The 17,991-nt window shown below is 41.2% G+C and overlaps 1 pseudogene; it reads left to right on the forward strand.

The window, feature by feature from the left end:
- The first annotated feature begins 6,590 nt into the window (after positions 1-6,590).
- LOC115799364 (leukocyte elastase inhibitor-like) lies at positions 6,591-17,743 on the forward strand (annotated as a pseudogene).
- The last annotated feature ends 248 nt before the right edge of the window (positions 17,744-17,991 follow it).

Consider the following 17,991-nt stretch of genomic DNA (forward strand, 5'->3'; position numbering starts at 1 on the left):
GTTTTACTTGGTCTATCAACGTAATTTAAAAAACTGGTGTGTAGTTTGAAGTCTGCACTTTGGATTCATGGCAGCAGCATCCCGATGCTATGTCATCTCAAATTGGCGATGTCATTTTGACGCGCCAGCGCGTCCGTGGACTCCAGAGTATGGCAAGCCATTAAGATCATAATTCGCCACTATTCTAACGCGTTTAATAAATTATGATCTTAATGGCTTGCCATAGAATTTTCCCATGAAGAGACGGAAAATGACTCCGCGCATGCGCACAGCAGAACAGACAGTGGACCCAATTGAGTCCTATCAATCAGCAGCTCAGGTCCTGATGAGTAGTTATATTTCTATACAGATTTTATTGTTAAATGAACTTAAAAACAAAGAGTCTGCATCAATGGAAAAGTCAAATATGTTGAAGGGGTGATGAAAAATTTACTACCAAGTCAAATTCTGTTTGTTACCTTTTACTACCTTTTAATAGCCTTAATTTGAGCTCATTTAATTCACTACCTTTTACTACCCCCGCAGAAACCCTGTAGTTTAGTTCACTACAATACAGAGTAAGCTAACTCAAATTTTAATGAAATAACAGCTGCTTACAATAACAGTACCATGCCCGATTAAATATGTCTGTGTAGTGCCCGATTAAGTTTAGAATTTCCAATACTTTATCGGATATCTTTTATTATATTTTTCACTTGTCGCATTCATCCAGTAATACGCCATTATTTTAACAAGCAGTTTTAAATTGGTCTGGTGCGCCCCATCCCACTGGAAGAACTGGGGATAATGCTATCACATTACATCCACGTTAGCTAGCGAGCTAAGACGGAGAGCGTGTGTGGACAAAGCTAAGATGACGCTCAGTGAAAGGGTCTCTGGCTTACCGCAGGAGTCCAGATATCCTTCTCTGTCCGGAAATGTGTTTAGTACAGACATAGAGCCCAATTTGTGATTGCCCTGTTGCTGTTTACCCACTGCCATGTCTGAAGAAAGCACGAGAGGGCGCCATAACATCCTTTATATTATACGAATGTAATTCAGCAATAAATAAATAAATAAACAACAACAAAACAAAATCCCGAAAGCAACCAAACAAAAAAAAATGTTATACGGCAGTGCATGCATCTAGTAAGGGTCCCTACTCCAATCTCATTGTACATCCTGTATAATGAAATAAAGGCATTCCATTCAGTTCTATTTTAGCTAGGCCCTCTTATGCTACCTAAGCCCGCTTCAGACTATAAGCGAGACATATACAGTGCCCTCCATAATTATTGGAACAAAGACACAATTTTTTTTTAGTTTTGCCTCTGTACACCACCATATTGGATTGTAATTCAAACAATCACTATGTGACAAAACTGCAGGCCTTCAGCTTTAATTCAAGGGATTTTATAAAAATATAGCATCAACTGTTTAAGAATTACAGCCATTTTTATACACAGTTCCTGATTTTCAGAGGTTCAAAGCAATGGGACAAACTAACATAAATTTACATATAAAGTCTTTTTAATAGCTGGATAAAACAAACATTTTCAGCCAATGTCTGCCTGAAGTTTAGAACCCATGGACATCACCAAATGTTGTGTTTCCTCCCTTGAGTTGCTCCACTGGGCCTTTACTGCAGCCACCTTGATTTGCTGCTTATTTGTGGGTCTCTCTGCATTCAGTTTTATATTCAGTAACTGAAAATCATGCTCTGTTGGACTGAGAACAAATGTCTGATTTGACCATTAAAGAAGTTCGCATTTCTTTTCTTTCTTTCTTTCCTTTTTTTTCTTATTTGCAAATATTAACTTTACAAAAACATAACTTGACAACAAATGTTGGGGGAAAAACCCAGCAAAACAAACAAACAAACAAACAAACAAAACGAACACAAAGAAACCAGAAGCTGCCATCTAAGTACAATTAAATAATAAATAGCACTCCTAAAGTTAAAAAAAAAAAAAAAACTTCAGCAGAGAAACCTGCTACCTGCCTTACGTACCACTGGTTATGCCACATTGTGTCAAAAAGAGTCTCCAAGTTTTGTCAGATCTCTCTGGTATATTGCAGTCATCCATCTGCAGTTTTTCCATTTGGAGACTGGACACCATCTCTTTGAGCCAGAGTGTGAAACAGGGCGCATTTGCAGTTTGCTTTGGGTCATTATCCATTTGCACTGTGAAGCTTCATCTATAAGTTTGCAGCATTTGGCTGAATCTGAGCAGAGCATCGTACACTTCACAATTTATCCTGATACTTCTATCAGCAGTCACATCAAGAATACAAAGGGCTGAGAGAAGAGCTAGAGAGGACGTGGAAGATGAAGGTAACAGCGGTCTCATAGAAGTAGCTGATGTGATTCTTGGAACAAGCTGAATGACTTCACAGCTGGTTTCTGAATGTCATTGAACTTGCCAGATTAGTTGGCACACAATCAGATAAGCCTCCTAACTTTGAGAAGTCCACTTTGACTAATCGTACAGCAAATTCTAAACCAATTCAGAGCTATTTTGTTTCACAAAGTACAAAGTAATTGGTGTGGTTGGTGATGGTTAAGGAGTTCCCTAATTTACTGACTGAGTATTGTGGTGACTAACTGCAAAAGAAATTTTGCACTTTGTCGTCTTTGTCATCATGTGGTAGATTTAGAGAAATAATAAATTGAGGGCTCACAGACAATCCAAATATTTTGAGTGCAAACATACAGCAGACTACTTTCAAATAACATCTTTTGGAGCCCTTTCCAGTTTTTTTTGATCAAATACTTTATGATCAGTTTAAAAGAGAACCTCTTCAACATCTTTATTAATTATCTCTTGGAACTGTTGTCCTATGAGTTTCTCCAGATGTCAGCTTTTGGTTTTTAATTTTGTCTCAGCAGTATGTGGGAAAAAAGGCCCACATATCTTTGCAGCTGATGGCTAATAGCTTAATTTGCACAGCATAACAACACACATCACCATCCCAGACTTTAATAAACAAAGAACAATTTGTATGCAGACTGTATGTTTCTGGAGATTATTAAATCAACTATGACACTGCACTTGCACTTTGTCTTCTTCTAGCATTCTTTTATTCATCTATCTATCCCTATTCTGTTGAGTGTAAAGTGAGATTGTTAGGAACTCGTCCAAAAACACACCCACTGGCACACCCTTGGCAGTAGACATGTTTCACTAATGGGTGTGAACTCTTCATTATTTCTCAAGCTGAAGTTACCCACTTGAGCCTGGGTGTGTCAGAGCTGACTTAAACACCGTGTCATTTAACTGAAAGAGTTTCTGCCAATAAATATTGGACAAGGCTCAATATTACTGTAGCTTGATGACAAGAAAGATAACAGAGAAAGGTAACAGTCAGACGTTGCGCAACTAAGTTCTTCATTGATATCCTTTGATGCAGATTATCAGGATCGACAGAGACTCAAAGGTAAGTAATTAGATCAGAGTGAAAATGGATATTGTCTACAGTCATGGCCAGATGCTTTGGCAGTGGCACAAATTTACATTTTATACATTTTCCCACTTCAGTTTTTATTTAGATTATTCTTTACATGTTTCCAATATAATGAAGAACATCATGAGTATTATTTCTAAGGCTTTTATTGGCCAGTTTCAGTGTTGACCCTTCTTCTTCCTACCTTCTGAATTCCCCTTGGCATCAGTGTCTGGGACAGATCCTGACTGATGGTGATCCACTCACACCTTATCAGTGCTCCAGTTCCCTCTTCTAAGGATTGACCATAGATTCTAAATTGGATTAAGAGAGTTTCCTAAAACAGTTAATTTGATGATCTCCAGATCACTTAGTTATCACTTTGCCTTTTGTGCCACAAATTGCTCCTGGATTGTTGGTCTTTGGGGACATTTTTTAGTAGGTCAATCTTTAAAAAGAGTGGACAAGCAGAGGCTCACAAAACTGTGATTATCTTGGAGCGCTGACAAGGCGAGATCACCATCAGTCAGGATTTGGCCAGGAAGGCCTGGGTTCGATTCCACCTTGGCCCAGGTGGAATCCCTCCCTCTCTGTGTGGAGTTTGCATGTTCTCCCCGTGTCTGTGTGGTTTTTCTCCGGGTACTCCGGTTCCTCCCACAATCCAAGACATGCACTTCTGGGGTTAGGTTAATTGGAAACTCTAATTGCCCATAAGTATGACGTGAATGTGTGGATGTTGTCTGTCTCTCTGTGTTGGCCCTGCGACAGGCTGGCGACCTGCCTCTCGCCCTGTGTCAGCTGGGATAGGCTCCAGCCCCCCCGCAAACCTGAACAGGATAAGGGAGAAGTGAATGGATGGATGGATGGATGGATGGATCATAAATACATGTACAAATAATCTAAATAAGGAGCTGAAGTGATAAAGTGTATGAGCAACAAAATTTGTGCCACTTACAAATCCTTTGACCGTGGCTGTAGATATTGCAGGAAAGGGGAACACTGGCATGTTGGAAAAAATAAAAAACTAGCAGTGGAAATTTGAGTGCTTACATATTCTGGTAAAATTTTTACAAGGGCATGCAGTATGTCTGTAAAATACTGTATTTTTCTAACCCTTTATTTTATTTATCTGAGTTATTTTTCCACATACTATGTAACAGCCAGAGCTGACAGGCTGAAGAAGAGGAAAATAAAGAGAAGAAAAAGGGAGAGAGAAAGGGAGCAAAAAAAAGGGGAAAGAGCACAAGTCTATTAATCAGATACTTCATCACTTTAACATATAAAAAACTACTATCAATACTTGCAAAAATAAATTTGTGTGTGAAAAACAAAACTAACAAAGCATGTTACGCACACCAACAATTTTGTCGAGTTGTGATTGAGTGGGCGTTTGTGTCTGTGTCATGTTTGTGTCTGTGTCATGGAATGTACTTACCAATGAGGGCAAAACGCTGCAGCTCCACCCATCAGGAGCCAGAGGCAGGTATGGAAAGCCCCCGGAACCCCAGGCCACCAGCAGCCCACTAAGAGCCAGGAAGCCCCCCGGCCACTCAGTCCAAAGACAACCGCACACCTACCCCAGCAGACGGGAGAGGGTGGTCTCAGACGGAGCCCCCCCAGTCGAGGAGCGAGGGCTCCAGGGAACCCAAGGCGATGAGAAGCCAGCCCCCCCCAGCGGCCAGCCCCCTGCACTGGCCGGCGGCAGGGCTCCCGGGCCCACGGCACCCAAGGCCCGCCCGACCCTCCACAGAGCCCCCCCCCCACGCCGAAGAAGCCAACGCAGCCCCGCACCGCACCCCCAAGGGGGGCAGGCCAGCACCCATGCCAGAACACCCAGCCCCACCCAGGAACCCCGAGGCACCCCCATCCCAGGGGGGTAGGGGGGAGGAGGCAACCAGCAAGGAGCGGCCAGGAGGCAAGGCACAAGGCCCAGACCCAGGTCCAGCCATACATACAAACACACCCAGACACCCGTGTACACATTTATACACAGATACTCATACATGCCCATACATACTTACCCACACACAGATATGCCGTACATACACATTCACTCACCCACCCATACTCACGGAGACGGTGACAAATACACAAAGACACACATTCATCCATAGCTACCCACCCTCTGAAGGCGGGGCAAGTGGAAACCACCCCAGGGCCAACAGCGACCCCAGGACGCCACCAGCCCGGTCCCCAAGGAACCACCCGACCCCTACCCCGGGCGAGACGCAAGAAATCGGGGTGTAAGAAGACCCATCCACCCCTCCTCCTCCCCAACTTGTAGGTCTATGTGTTAATGTTTGTGAGTGAATGAGGTGTATAGGGTGCAGTTAAAATTGAGGGGACAGTTATGCCACAAGCGCCAACTGTTGGTCGTCAGTGCTTGCCCACACTGCCCCCCCAAAACCCTCCATGTCTAAAGTGCAAATAAAATTTGGAGACAGACAGTGACGAGGATCCGAGTGGGGCCACCTCAGCGGCCCATCTCATCAACCTCTGAGTAACATGCCTGCCCCAAAGGTCCTATGTGTATCAGGTTGTAAGTGTGTATGTGTTGTGAGTTATAATGACTAAAGTGCAATTAAAACGGAGAGGCAAGTGGTGGTGCAGCTCTCCACGTGGCCTCTCCATCCTACATCTGTGAGTGATGTGTATTCTGTGTGTGTGTGTGTTTGTGTATGGGGAGGGGGAGGGGGGGGGGGCATATGACCAGGAAGAATCCTGGAAGAAGAGAGCCAGCTGTCCGCTGGCTCAATAGGCACCCCGACCTCCCACCCCCCAGCACAGGGCAGGGGGAGGTGAGCCCGGGGGCCGCGGTGACAGCATCCCGGAGCACTGCAGCACCCGAAGAGCCTATTGAGAACCTATAGAGCTCATCTTGAAATAGCAAATATGTTTGGCACAACAACGCATTCAGATCACAGTTCTGCTTGCAAGATCTACCAGACATGACAGGCTTTAAAAAAAAAAAAAAAAAATACTGTATTTTTCTAGTGTGATTTTACTTGAGTGTGAAAAAATCTGTATTTAGCTGCTTATCAGAATCACTCTTATCTTCTGATCTTCCATATCTGCACCTACATTTGGGATGGAAGAAATACATTTCTGCCAGCTTTAACTTTCAAGTAATTTCAGTTTAATCATCTTTCTTTTCTTTTTCAGACACAATGGCATCATCAGTCCCTTTATCCAAGGCTTGCACCACCTTCTGTCTGGCTATGCAGAAAAGCTGAGTGAGGAGGACAACACTGCAAATATCTTCTTCTCCCCGATCAGCATCTCTTCAGCCCTGGCTATGGTGATGCTGGGGGCGCAGGGCAACACGGCCACACAGATGTCAGAGGTAGCGTATGCACATGTTGTGAAATCTATTCTCATGCTGACACACCCATTTGGACCACAGTGTCTGTACAGGCATGCTTTCAAATATAATGGGAAATCTGTAAATCTGGTTCATCATTGTGCTGGAATTTTGTTTAAGTACTGGATGAAAAGAAGAGGGGGTTGTTTCAGGTGTCCAGGTTACTGAGTGCACAGTACACTGAAATTCTTGATGATGTATGAAAAATTTCAAGGAGATTAAAAGCAGATTAATTTATATTAAATGGCATATAATAGATCTCAATATTTTTATAAATTTGTATTAGAGATGACAGGAAGGTTTGGGCACAGTTTCCGATGGAAAATTCTAACCTAACAGGCAGAGTGTGGTGTGACAGGAGAAAGTGTCTGTGTAGGCAATCATTACTCACTTGGTTTCCTGGTGTCCACGAAAGTAGTAGGGAGTGCTTCTGTTGGCTGAGATCCAGGAGAAGGAATAATTCCACTGCACTGTGAAAGATGGCATAAAACAGGAGATTATGGGTTTGAATCTCAGTCTGGACAAGCCTCCGATTAGCTGCTGGAATTAGACGTACAAGAACAGAAAGGTTTTTCTCTTATTTAATTTAATGACACTCAAGTATTCTTGAGTTAAATACAAGTTGATCTGGACAGTTATCAAGAATGACCTAAGTTAAACTATAATAGGGTCTTAAACTTTTATAAACTTTTTTTGAAAAAAAAATATTAAAGCAGCGAAGCCAGAAAGGAGTGAAATGTTCCCGTCTTAAACTGGTAAATTTAAGAGATGGAAAGTGACAGTTTTCTTTACCCTACTCTAATTTACTTCACATTTTAATAGTGTTGTAGTACTCGAGATGGGTCTTGGTCTCGGGACCGCTTTTTGACTGCATTTGGTCTCCGTCTTGTACTCTACAGTACTTTACTTCCCATTTTAAAGACCAATATTGTAGTTTTTACCACAGTAAGTGTTCTCTATAGTTCCACCCCACTTGTCAGATTTAGACTTTGCATTATTAACATTTGATAAACAAATAAAACATGTATTTATATTGATTATATGGCTCAATGTTATGGGTGAACTAAATTAAACTTGTAATAGTTTAATATAGTAGTTGAAGTTTGAAGTTTGAAGTTTATTGCCATGTGGGTGAACAAGTTCACACATTGGAAATTGCAGTTACAGAACACCATCCAAGAATACACAAAACACAACACACATGGGGGGATATGTGTCCTAGGGTCATGCAGCCGACTTGCAGCGCTACCTTTGGCAGGAGGAGAAAACCACACATCATGGGGAAGTTAGGTTAAAAAAAAGTCATCTGGTACAGTGCTCAAAAAGAGCACTATAGCAGGGTCCAAAAAAACCACCTTAGCAAAGCATTTGCACATGTAAAGCTAGGACAGCGGCGGTAGGTGAGGTCAGGTCAGGAGGGAACGCAGACGGAGACGAGAGCTGGGGGCATTGTGGAGCCAGATGCCAGGTCCTAGCCAAAACAGTTCGCTGATAGTGGTGGAATTTATCAGCGGCCATGGTACACCAGACCCAGCTTCACAATCACAACGCGGAGTGGGGGGGAAGCGCACATACAGAAATATATTTTAAACCCATATATTCCTCTTTAATAGTTTATAGGCCATTATAGGCTCATAGGCTCCAGAATGGAATGGAAGGATGGATGATGTTTTACTTGTAAAGGTCTACTTGCACTGCATGGTGGTGCTATTTTACTGCAGCAGTGAACTGGATACTAGTAAATTGTTACAACATTGTTCTGTGCAAGCCAAGAAACTGCAGATGGTAATACAGGAATGTGAATTACAGAATTCCATCAACCGCATTTGGAGTCATTATGATTTGTTTATAAAGGCTGGTTTGGCTCACATTCATAACCATGTGTTGAATTATAATTAGAGGGGAAATTGCTTTGTTACAGATACTGAATTAAAATATAAAGATATGTATATGTAAACTGTAATATATATATATATATATATATATATATATATATATATATATATATATATATATATATATATATATATATATATATATATATATATATATATTAGGGGTGGGACTTTAACGCGTTAATTTCGATTAATTAATTATGGGGAAATTAACGCGTTAAAAATTTTAACGCATTTTAATCGCACTTTGCACCGTGGAACGTTTCTCAGTGCGCGAGTTCCCGACATACAGATTATATCGACGCACAATGTCCAAATTAGGGGCCGCATCCTGCGAAGGACCCGGCACACGTCTTTCGCAGCCCACGAACACCACAAAGGCCGGAAATGAGCAGCTAGCCTTCATATCAGCATCACCTCTGCGTAGCTCATGTCGCCTAGCAACCGTGAGTGCGAAGCACAGCTGTGTAAAAGCAGCTGTTAAACGGAGAACGAACTTTTTCTCCTTTTTGTGGTTTAATTTTAAGTCTTTAATTCAAAATAAGCTGTTAAAACAAGCATAACACATTTCAACATCAAGGAATACAGCTGAGTGAATGATTAATTTCCAACTATAACAAGTGAGACATTAATGTTGAATAAAACCATCCAGTTATGATGCTTAACTTTAATTTCAGGAGTTTGCTTATCACAGGAGCACTTCCACCCTTCATTGGTCTGTGTAGCAGACTGGTGGGAAAATAAACAAAATTTTGAAGTTTAAGCTTATGTATATTGATTTATTCATCAACTAAACTTAAATTAATATTTATCATGTCAAATATTGAAATGCGATTAAAATGCGATTAATTTCGATTAATTAATTACAAAGCTTGTAATTAATTCGATTAATTTTTTTAATCAAGTCCCACCCCTAATATATATATATATATATATATATATATATGGGGGCTACTTTAGTCAGCTAATTACTGCAGAATAGTTTGGACAGCGCTTCACAGCATCCTGCAAAAGAAACCCAAGAGTTTCTCAGGGAAAGAAATTAAACATTTCCTCAATGGCCAATTCAGTCACCAGAATTAAAGCTGAAAGACTGCACTGTGGTGGTGCACAGAGGCAAAATTAACTGTCAATGTCCAAATACTTATGGATCTGCCTCAGAGTCTTCCGCTGCAAGAAGAGTGTGTCCATGCATGCCTCCCAGGCTGCTGAGAATTGTCAGTTCAGTAGTTACCAGACAGCAGATCTGCAGTGCTTTTGTACAACATATTATGCCAATGCCCCTCCAAATTTAACCTAAAATTTAATACGTTTTTGTTATGTATATTTCCAAAAGAGAGGCAGGTCACCACAAGGTATCTGTTCAAACAAATTCCTGTCCAGCTAAACACTAGTAACACAATCACACAAGCAAACAATGAAAACACCAGCTGTGATCCCTTTGTTTAACTGAAAGAAAAACTCCTCTCTCACAGGTCCTCAGCTTCTCTGAGGTAGGAGAACCAAAGCCAAAAGAAACACAGCAAGAGATGCAGTCATCGATGGTGACGCCGATCCAGACGCTGATGCAGACGCGGATGCAAATGCAGACGCAGACACAGCAGCAAACCAGACTGCCAAGCTATCTGCGCAAGGTGGTAACAAAGCCTACCAGTATGGATGACTAAGGGCAGGGCAGGGAAGGTTTTTTGCTCCAAAGAATCTCACATCTAATTTCCCACCACTTTGCTCATTAATTTCCAACACCTGGCTGCAAATGAATTTGCAGAAAAAAAGCAGATTTATGCAACAGGTGGAAAACTCAGTGTCTACACCATCAACAAAAGCATCGCATGCTGCATGTTCTAAATGTTTTACTTAAATTAAATAGAATATTGAGATGATGGGTAATTGTAAGCTAGTATATTAATATTATACATAGTTGTCTTTCATCTGTCTTTTGCTCGATGTGGCTTTGTAACATGTAGGTTTTCTCTGACTGCTCACAGTGTCTGAAACCTGAGGCTGGTGAGGATGATGTTCACACCGTGTTTGCCAAACTACTAACTGAGCTGAATAAGGCTGATGCTCCGTATTCCCTCAGTCTTGCCAACAGACTTTACGGGGAACAGTCCTATGAGTTTGTCAAGGTGTGTGTGAGGAAACTTGTTGTTAACCAGACTTAACTGATTAATTGCTGCAGTGAGTCACTGCAGCCCTGTTATTAGGTATGTAGATAAATATCTCCCAAATATTTCTTAAGCCCACACTGTTACTCCCTGCTGGCTGGATCATGACTTACAAAATTTAGCACATTAACACCAATTAATTAAGAAATCTTTTTTTTTAATTAAAACACCAAATGTATATCACATACATGCCAATATAAACCATACAAAGTTGCACTTAAACAAACTAATAGACCTTCTTGGAGAAGCTGTCACCTCCTTATTTAGTCAAAGCTTCCCTACTCACAAACTGTGTATTTTTCCTTGCTGGTTAATTTAATTGGCAGTTGAGCTTTTCGCTAAAATCTTGTGCTTGATTGGTTAGTTCAAACTTCAGCTGTATCCAAAGTACTGGAAATATGATAACACAATGACATACTGAGCTTAACTTGATTGAAATGTAGCTTCTCTAGCTTTTGATTCTGTTTAAAGTGACTTAGTTTTACAATTACAGGGATTTTTAAATAACACCAAAAAGTACTACAAGGCTGAGCTCGAGTCTGTGGACTTTAAAGGCAATCCAGAGAAGGCCAGGGTCCACATTAACAGCTGGGTGGAGAAGCAGACAAAAAGTAAGCTAATGGACTCATGAGATCAGCAACTGAATCCAAGCCCTCTTCATAAACCTTAACTTCAGCACTTCATTCTTCAGTAAACCCCTGAACATAATGTTGCCATAATGTATTTTGGGAAATCATTTATAAATATGTACACATAATTTCTAGGAGACAGTACCTATAGTTAGGCTGCCCTTTTTCTTACATTGTCCCAGACATCTGGTTCACATTGATGTCGCTGATTGCAAACTAGTTTTATGTGTATCCATCTAACTTAAAAAGGAAGACACCCTTTTGGGAAATATGAGGATGACGCAGCCCGAATAAGCATGCTGCGTGCGACTGAACACAACACATCTGGGCCCTATTCCAGGAAGCATGTTCAGCAAATTCTGAGTTGAAAATAAACTCTGAGTTGATCAACTCTGAAATCGATAACTGAGTTTCCCGTTCCAGAATCGCTGATTAAAGTCAGTTCAATCAACTCCGAGTATGCGCGTGCGCGATATAAGGAAAGAAAGCCATCATCAATGGAGCTCCGATACAAGGATTCACCGTGGCAACGAGCATCCTCTATTTTAATCCAGTGGATCGAGGATTTTACTCCGTATTGAGCGGGACGTCAGCGCGTCCGCCAGATCTGCGCTGTAAACTAACACAAGTAAATGGACTGAACTTCATTTATTTATTTATTTTATTTTATTTTATTTTTTGGTAAAATTATGTCACTGTGTTGGTGGTGTGGTGACGGCTTGTAAAGACATTGTTTTAGGAGCACTATGTTTGACTGACTCCAGGAAGAGTAGCTGTAATTGTTACAGCTAATGGAGATCAAAATAAAATTAAAAAAAAAAAAAAAAAAAGCGCCTTTCTACAAAGTTCTTTAAGTTAATGCGTCTCATTCATACGTTCACGATGATATTCTGGGAAAGTGAGAGGCACCAAAAATAACGTAACTTTCTCTGATCATTATAAATGTTAAATACTCCACGTATGTTAGGGTGCAGGCATCAGACCAGCCTATGTATTTCTAATGTTTTTCTGTTACCAATGTTGTGACACTGTTACTGTAATCCTGTCTACAATAACCAGATCCTGACATGTAGATATAACATCTGCAGCTTTTAGGAATTTGAAAACGCATATTTATTTTCAGTCATTTAAAAAAAAAAAATTAAATTAAATTAAGACACAGCAATAGACACTGATCTACTGAACGTTATTGGTACTTCCGCCATGCAAATACTGTGAATGAATACATTTTAATCATTAATGTCAAGTGGTAGCAATGGAACGCACCATTTAAACTACTTTGTGTAAAAAAAGATTCGAACGTTCTGTGGCGCCCTATCAAAGGCAGTTAAGGTTGGAGCTGTAGTAGTAACTTTGTATCTGACACGTTTTCACTAACTCGGTCGTTAGGACGCAGCATTCAGTAAACACAGACACTCAGCGTGAGTTTCCAGTTTGAAAGTGTATCAGCAAAACGATTTCTGACAGGTCCTACTTCCGGGGTTTGTGCCTAACAAAATAAAAACAGTTGACTGCAATAACGCCGTAACATTGGTTTGCGATTACATTTTCGACAAGACAGAGCCTCAGATTGCTGCCATGTCCAGAGGAACCAGCTTTCCAAGAAATGGTGAGGCTCCTCCTCAGTGGAGCACACGAGAACAGCGTCCTCCGCTTAATGAAATTGACCGCCTCCGGACGGAAAACCGCAACCTCCGAGAGAGCACTCACAAGCGGAAAGGACGCATCTATGGGCTCCTAGCAGAAAGGAGAGAATTGGTCCACTTAAATGAAGTTGACTCAATCACAAAAAAAATGAAGCAACTTCAGGAAAGGAACAAAAAGCTGGAAGAGGAAAGCAAAAGTATGAAGGAACAAAATGTGAATGTGGAAGAGACATGGGACATAGCAAAACTAAAGAGGCTCTCGTCCAAAGCAGAAGTCCAGCAAAGATGGACAAGGAATTTGTGATTAAGAAATATGCGGAAAAAATGCATGAAATGCTAAAGAAAAATTTTGTGAAGCGCCAGCAGAAGCAAGAAGGGGAGAAAAGAAATCCAGCAAAGATGGACAAGGAATTTGTGATTAAGAAAGATGCGGAAGAAATGCATGAAATGCTAAAGCAAAATTTTGTGAAGCGCCAGCAGAAGCAAGAAGGGGAGAAAAGAAATCAAGAAATCAAGCAGAGGCAAGAAGTGGAGGATTATGAGGAACTGGTGAGGAAGCACCAAGAACTGGAGGCCAAACATGCAGAAATCCAGGAGAAAAACATGGAATGGGAGGAAAAATATAGGCAACTTGAAACAGAGCATAAGGGACTGGAGAGAAGAAAGCAGCACTGCAGGAGGAGACCAAAGAAAACAGGCAGAAATACAGCGAGCTTGAAGAAAAATTCCAGGCAGTGGTTGAAGAGTTCAACAAATTCAGGGAGAAATGTAAAAACATTGAGGAGGAAAATGTCAAATTTGTGCTTGAAGTGGCAAATTTGGAGGAGAAGAACAGGGAGCTCGAGGAGCAACAAAAGAAAAAGAAAAAACGCTCCAAATTCTTCTGGTCCAAGTCAGGCGATGCAGAGGCTGAGAAAAAAGCCATGAAAGCTAAAGAAAAAGTGGATCAGGAAGAAGAAGCAGACAAGAAGAAAGGAGGTGGCTGGCGCTGGTTCACCAGACATAAGAAACATTCACGTGACAGAAGTGTGGAAGAAGCTGCTGGTGGCTCTGCTCAGGCTGGAGGACAGTAGTTTCCACCGTGATCCTCCCTCCACCTCCACCTTCACTCCTCCTTTCCTTTCTTCTCTCTCCCTCTCTGATCCCTCTCCCTTTCCTCTTTCTTTCTCTCTTCACTTCTCTTCTCGCTCCCTTTACGGGCAGCATGGAGGCTCAGTCACCAGCCTCACAGAAACCCTTCTCTGTCCACCAATTGTATATATTAAGCATTCAATAAATAAGCATAAAAAAAAAATCAAATTTTTTCTGAACGCGTCTTCTTTTCTGCAGAACTGCAACTGTAAAGCCTGTTTGTCTATAAACTGGAAACCAGTATTAGTGTTAGGACTGGGTAATAATAATAATCTCTTGTAACCTGGTAAAACAGCAAGTGTACTTTGAGGCTGTAGGGTTGAACTACCATCACCCAGGACCTCAAGTGGGAGCCCACCATCACCTCTGTCGTCAAAAAGGCCCAGCAGAGGATGTACTTCCTGCGGCAGTTGAAGAAATTCAACTTGCCAGCAAGGACCATGGTGCAGTTCTATACTGCCATCATTGAGTCCATCCTTACCTCCTCCATCACTGTGTGGTACGCTGGAGCCACCACTAGGGACAAACAGAGACTACAGCGCGTTGTGCACTCTGCTGAGAAGGTGATTGGCTGTAACCTCCCATCTCTCCAGGACCTGTACACCTCCAGGACACTGGGGCGTGCAGGTCGGATCACAGCCGACCACTCTCACCCTGGGCACAGACTTTTTGACCCTCTCCCCTCAGGCAGGAGGCTACGGTCCATACGGACCAGAACCTCCCGCCATAAGAACAGTTTCTTCCCCTCTGCTGTTGGACTCATGAACAATTACCCTAAGACTGTTACCACCACCTCCACAAACGCTGATGACCCTATGTCTATGCACCTGTCTGATTGCACTGATGTACATATTAGTGGAATATAGTTTACATTCTTTTATCTTTTAATTAGTCTCTGCACTGTATATTTTGTAAGCTCTAATATCTCTGTAGATTTGCAATTTGTATACTTGTATATTGTCTTATAGTTTTTATACTTATTTGTTTTTTGTTTTTTCTGTAAGCACGAAGTACCGCAGCAATTTCCTAATGCTGTGAACCTGTTCACCCATATGGCAATAAAAACCTTCTGATTCTGATTCTGATTGTTAAAAAGGAAGACACTTTTTTGGGAATTATGAGGATGACGCAGCACTTCTGACCTTTCAGCTGCCTGTAGAAAAGATATCAGTGATAAAGTTACTTTGGATGATAAATGATTTGTCACAAGGATAAAAATGTATACATCAGGCAAAAATAAGAGTCTGCCTTCCACAGTGTGCTTCTATGGATAAAACAATCTTCATTTCAGTGGCCTTAGATCACTTTAAAATGATCTCCACTGTAAGTCTATTCAGCATCGAGCAGCATCACTGCAGGGCTTTACTGTTCAGTTAAATGCAAGTAATGCAAGTCCAGCCAGTTTCCTGCTATTAATAAAACCATCACAGCAGTATGATGCTGTAAACAGCAGACCAGCTTCTTATAAGATTCAGTGACAGTGTGATACTCTATCAGGACAGGTGTTGGTATATTTCTACTTTGACTACATGTCTTTAACAGGTTTTTATTTTTCAGATCTGTATGGAATTAGCTGCTGTTGACACTATAGCTTTATATTATCTTAAGTGTAGCAGGACATGTAAGAGTATGAACAATTCAGTGTTCATAGGACACTTTCCATGAGGGTTACAGCACTATGGTGCCACCTGCTGGAAATCAGACAAACTAGTTCTTGATCCCAGTTTAAAATCAATACTCAGTTCCCTGTTACAGAGGTCATAATATTTTTCTTTTTACAATAAAATAAGTTAATCTCATGGTTTTAATAAATTCTCTTCACCAGAGAAGATCAAGAACTTGCTCGATCAGGACGCAGTGAATGGCCTGACGAAGATGGTTCTCGTGAGCGCCATTTACTTCAAAGGCAAATGGAACAAGCAGTTTGAGAAGGAGAGGACTGTTGATGTGCAGTTTCGATTGAACAAGGTAACAATGAAGAAAGGTGCACGGGATGGTGCAATTATACTTCACTCAGTCACCCTGAAGTTTATAGCAATACAGCAGAGCTGCTGATTTTGCTGGATGGGAAAGTAAAGGCTGGAGCTCTGAGGTGTCATGCTTTTAGCTTGATCTCTTTCTAGCTCTTTCCAGCAAAGGCGGAAAAACTGAAATATAGATGGAGTCTTCATTTAGGTTTGAGGACAAGGTACAATATTTCCATCTTTTTTCCTTAGTAACACAACATTTCTGATAACCTGTAGGCTGGTCTGAGCTGCTTCTGTGAAAGCAGTTTAGTGGGTAGAGGCGCTCTCAGTTATACAAAACTATCTGCTGGTTAGACTAAAATCATGAAACAAATATCAAAGGGATTGTGGATTTTGAGAAAATGTCTGACTAAACAAGGAAAGCATTTATTCTGTCTCCTCTTGTCTTTAGAAAGTCACTAAGCCAGTGAAGATGATGCACCAGACAAGTAAATTTGCGTTTGCGTCCATTCCTGAGGCCAGCTGCAAGGTAACATTCATTATTTCCAACAGATTTCAATGAAACACGTTAACAGTATTTCACCAGCGTGATCCGAGGAACGAGACTTTTCAGATGATTTTTCTTTTACCAAAAACCACTTGTTCTGGATTAGGAAGAAATATCATTTTAATATAGTGCAAAATGAAAACACAATGTTTTTGGACAGATTCTAGAGATGCCCTATAAAGGAAATGACCTCAGCATGCTCATATTCCTGCCTGATGACATCGAGGACGATACAACAGGCCTGCAAAAAGTAAGATGCACTTAAAAATACAGTAAATGTCCAATTATAAGCAGACAAGTTCGTGACACTGTGTCCACACAGCTGCAGAAGCTGCTGACCTATCAGAACTTCGTGGACTGGACGCATCCAGATAAGATGAGGCAAACTGAAGTTGAAGTGCAGCTCCCTCGATTCAAGATGGAGGAGAAATACGACTTGAAAAAGCTCCTGACAAGCATGGGAATGGAGGACGCGTTTGATAGCAGCAAGAGTAACTTCTCTGGTGAGACATATCGCACCAATGAGACAGAATCACCTGCACGGTTATGTTAAGAGCCCAGTGCAACTGAGCACACAAACAGTAAAGCATCATCTGTGTTAAAACAAACAAGATGACTGATTTCTCTTTTTCTTCATCTAATAGGAATGTCTCCAGCAAATGATCTGTTTGTGTCCAAAGTTGTCCACAAGGCTTTTGTGGATGTAAATGAAGAAGGAACTGAGGCTGCTGCTGCCACTGGGATTGTCATAGGGGTAACCTCTATAACGATTCCTGTTGAGTTCATTGCTGACCACCCCTTCCTTTTCTTCATCAGGCATAACACCACTAAGAATATTCTCTTTGTGGGACGGTTCTGTTCCCCCAAGTAAACACTATTTGACACTGACATGAATGAATTATAAGACATATATATAAAAGATTTTGTAAGGTAAGCCTAGCTTACACAAATGGATTAAAGATGTTTTGTTAAAACACCAAATACCTTGCTGTGTAGTCTTTATTCACTGTCGCACAAGGCAAAGCATTAAAGTCATGAAGTCTGCAGAGGAGCAGGAAATAAAAATATCCACAGCTTAATCCAGTTCAACTTCACCCATCGCTACCAGCATATTTCATGCAGGAAAGACAAAAAAAAAGAAAAAAAAAAGTGCTAATGGGAGTGGGTGGGATTGGTTCAGGAATAACAAGGATTCTGCTGAGAGCAGTGCAGATTTGTGGCTCC

This window comes from Archocentrus centrarchus, chromosome 20 (assembly GCF_007364275.1).
Source record: "Archocentrus centrarchus isolate MPI-CPG fArcCen1 chromosome 20, fArcCen1, whole genome shotgun sequence".
Lineage (NCBI taxonomy): Eukaryota > Metazoa > Chordata > Actinopteri > Cichliformes > Cichlidae > Archocentrus > Archocentrus centrarchus.